The 4,315-nt window shown below is 35.3% G+C and overlaps 1 pseudogene across 1 annotated transcript; it reads right to left on the bottom strand.

The window, feature by feature from the left end:
- Positions 1 to 538: 538 nt before the first annotated feature.
- LOC308649028 (olfactory receptor 2G3-like) lies at positions 539 to 1,471 on the bottom strand (annotated as a pseudogene). The gene has a single exon. The product of its transcript is annotated as an olfactory receptor 2G3-like (transcript).
- Between the last annotated feature and the right edge of the window lie 2,844 nt (positions 1,472 to 4,315).

Raw genomic sequence — 4,315 nt, 5'->3', positions numbered from 1 at the left:
GCAAATTGTTAGATAATGATGTTTTATATTAGGCCTTCTCACTTTTAAATAATCTACAGACATCCACTGCCTATAATACTATCAAATGTGAGCCCTAAAAAGCAAAAGGAATCATTCTCAGATAAATTTAAACTTCTGAAGTTATTATCCAAATCCTACCTTCACAAGGTGTAGGATTTCCTTTTATGATAAGAAAATGTATTTGTCATAACCATGTCAGTCATGTTGCTGGTCATTAGAGTAGTAACACTAAGATTTATTTACATATACACATTCCATACACATTGATTCACATACAAATATTTATTTATTCATAAAACTCTTATATGAAGTACTGCAAAAAGAATATGCATACATTTCTAGAAAAGAGGATAAGAAGAACTTAAAGTAGCTAAGGTCAGTATGTCATTAAGGAAAATTCCCCACCTAGAATATTTAAAGTTATGCTCCTTGTAGATGAAAAAAGAAACTATAATTAGATAAAACCTACAAGTCCCCAAAGTCTGAGAGAATGCTTGGGTGTGTTTTGAATTTCTTCCTAACTTGGGTCTCTTGCCAGCAACCTTTTTATTGCCCACTTAAATTCTTTGTTTCTCAAGGTATAGATCAAAGGATTAAGTGAGGGTGTCACCACAGTATAGAAAAGGGTGAGGAATTTTCTGTGATTCTGTGTGTACTTGCTCTTGGGTTGTATATACACAGAAATTATAGTCCCAAAGAACAAAACCACAACAATCAGGTGAGATCCACAGGTCCCAAAAGCTTTCTTCCTGCCTTCAGTGGATTTTATCCTCAGCATACTCCTAACAATGCAGCCATAGGAGACCAGGATAAGCCCCAGAGGTATAACCACATAGAGGACAGTAGCTATGGAGAGCTCATTTTCCAAGAAGGTTGTTTCCACACAAGCAATTTTAATCAGTGCAGGCTCCTCACACATAAAATCATCCACTCTGTGGTGGCTGCAGAGAGGCAACTGGAAAACAAGGGTGGTCTGAACTGTGGACTCCACAAAACCACTGGTCCAGGCCACAGCTGCTAGTTGCTGGAGAAGTTTTGGGTGCATGATAACACCATAGTGGAGTGGTCGACAGATAGCATTGAAACGGTCATAGGCCATAACAGTCAGGAGGACACACTCTGTGGAGCCCAATCCCAGAGCAATGTATAACTGGATCACACAACCAGTGTAACTGATGGTCTTCTCAGGGCCCTTGAGATTCCAAAGCATCTGGGGGACAATACTGGTAGTAAAACAGAGGTCCAGGAAGGAGAGATTGGAGAGGAAGAAATACATGGGGGTATGGAGTTTGGGATTCAAGTATGAAACAAGTATGATCGCTGTGTTCCCCAGCAGTGTCAAAATTTAGATTACAGAGATGACCAGAAAAAGAACCATCTCCAACTGTGGCTGGTCAGAGAATCCCAGTAAGATAAAGCCTGCTGGGTTGCTAAAATTGAACCCCTTCATTGTTCCTCAATTGAGACTCATCTTTCTTGATAATTTGTATTTTATTCCTGTGGGAAGAAAAAAATCCTATACTATAACCAATAGAAAAATAATGAGCATTTTAATACTGGAATTATATACAGAGAAGTAATATGCACAAATAAGAAATTATGTTTTTATATAGAACAAGAGACAAATGCATATAATTAACATGCTAAATACAAAGCAGAATAGACATTAGGGTCATATAGCAAAACAGATTTGAGACATACGTGAACTATCTAAAAATAAAACACATAGGCCATCAACGTGGAAACTGTGAAAAAGAAAAGAAGTTGAAAATAAAATGATTTCTACATGCATAGATACATGATAGTTATACAATAGATAACACAGATACATAAATTGAAAAATACATAGACTAGATCAGACTTAGAGAACATATATCTAGTTGAGATACAGTAAGATTAATTATAATATTAATCAGGAATTGTTAGATATGACTATCATTCATATTCATTGCTTTTGTATGAAGCAAGCAATTACTAAAGGTAGAAGAAAACAGCACTAAAACTAAGGATAACTTCTGTGTTTCTCTATTGGAGATATTCGTCTGATTTACAAATATTACTCTCTAGAAAAACCTAATGCATAGTTTTTAATAAGCAACCATTACCCTTGATGATTCTTAGGCCCACAAGCTTTAAGATGCTTTTATTGTAAAAGTACACAAAGTCAACCACCTTTTATAAAGTATATTATATAGACTGTATAATTCAAACTATTAAATTGCAAAGATTAAGAATTGTGGTTATGAAAATCTACTTCTGATTGGTCAAGTTTAGTCTCCAAAAAGACTACAGCATTGATTAACTATGAGAGTTAAATATAAAAAGATTCCTTTAAAAAATCTTCCCTAGAAAATTTTTCTGGTTGCTTTCAAACAACCTAATTAGAAAACAAATACATCCAAGAACCTTTGGCCATTATGCCCAGATTCAGGTAATTATATAGACCAGTTTAAGAAGAATATGTGCCTAATTTTCTTTGGCATCCATGGTAGTAATTGCATGCTTAAATTTGGATAAGATGAAACTATTACATATTTTGAGCAATTAGTTCTTCCAGAATTATAACAACAAGAAGAAAATTGACATTGATCACATTGTTTAGCATCTGTCTGTCTGGCCAAGTACTGTGGTAGTAAAATAAAAATCCTGAATGCTTTGATGTACCTGAAGTGACCTTGATTTTGTTGGCATAGTCTTTTCTACTGTTGGATAACTAGAACTATGCTGTGTTGAAGTATTTGATGTCTACTGGAAGAACAAATAGATGAGTGGTCACATTTTATTTGTATAACTCTACATAGTCTCAATTTGTTCCTTGTATATTTATTTATGTGTCTCTGAGTAGATATTTTCCAGGAAAACACCACTATGAAACTCCTTCCTCCCGCTTTCACATTCTGCTAATAAAGATGAAGTTAAGAGGATTTTTGTCTGAGAAAGCGAAGACATTAGTCAATTTTTATGGCTAAAAAAATAGTAAATGATTATGTTTGCTAAATAAGATAAAACTCCCTTTATTTTTTCCCATAACATGAAAAGAAATCCTACCTTCAGGGCTGGTACTGTAGCTCTGTGGTATTGTGCTTGCCTAGCATGCATGAGGCACTGGGTTCAATCCTCATCACCAAATAAAAATAAACAAATAAAATAAGGGCATTCTGCCCATCTACAACTACAAAAAAAGAAAGAAAGGAAGAAAAGAAAGCCCTACCTTCCAGGAAGAATGATGACCTAGCCGTAGAGGCTCCTGTGGTTTTGATGGAAAGGTCGTCCATGAACACACTTCCAGGAGAGGTAGTGGAGGCACCCTGTGAGGCAACTTGTTAGCACCAACTCTCTCCTGCAATCTCTTCGCTCAAACCATCCTCAGGTAGATGTTGTTTAGCTTGTTTATTCAGTCGCCATCTCTGGAGCTGTTCTTCCCAGGCAATTTCCAATTGCTATATTGGAGAGGGAGATAGATCTCTGGAGAGAAGAATTGCAGAGACTTGTGCCTCTGTTTCTTCTAGAAAACAATCAATTGTACTAAGCAAACAAATACAAATAAAGCTATCCAAAATGGAGAGGGAGGGTAATTAAAATTCCAGGCAGTGGCGACATCCTTCATTTCTACTCATAATGAGCTTTGAAAAACATGTTAAGGTCATTCACCTACTTCCTATCACCTATGCTACTAAACATATAAAATTATTTCGATGATTTCTTAAAAGTTTTTTTTTTGTTAGTGAATATATGTTTTATAAAATGTGTATGTGGAAATGTGTATATCTGTATAAACATTCATGAAGTTAAAATTCATTTTCTAACTGGGCTCAGTGGGATGCACTTATAATCCCAGTGACTTTGGAAGCTTAGGCAGAAGTACTGAGGCCATATTCCACAATTCAGTGAAACCAGGGCTTAAAAGAAAAAGTAAAAATGATTGGGGTTTAGTTCACTGGTAGAGCATCCCTGTGTGCTAAAAGAAATACGATTATTGTAATCTAAGAACTGCCCCAACAGATTTCTGGAAAAGAGGGAATAATGGGAAGAGGAAAATGGATTCTGACATCCAGCATAAAGGGAAGGGAGAGATTGGAAATTCATTAACTCTTTTAAGTAATGGTTCAAAATACAGTCTTCATGTCACCATAAATAATGCTTTTAATATAGAATTGCTATCACTTAATTCTTTTTAGTATCAACTTTAAGTCCAAGTCTTATCTAAGTACTGGTTAAATTATGAATGAGTGAGACTCAAGTTATGATTATCCTGAGACAAAATTTCTTCTTGTTGTTAATCTGTGAAAGCAAA

This window comes from Spermophilus citellus (assembly GCF_964194105.1).
Source record: "Spermophilus citellus genome assembly, chromosome: 5".
Classification (NCBI taxonomy): domain Eukaryota; kingdom Metazoa; phylum Chordata; class Mammalia; order Rodentia; family Sciuridae; genus Spermophilus; species Spermophilus citellus.
This window is presented reverse-complemented; position numbering and strand designations above follow the sequence as displayed.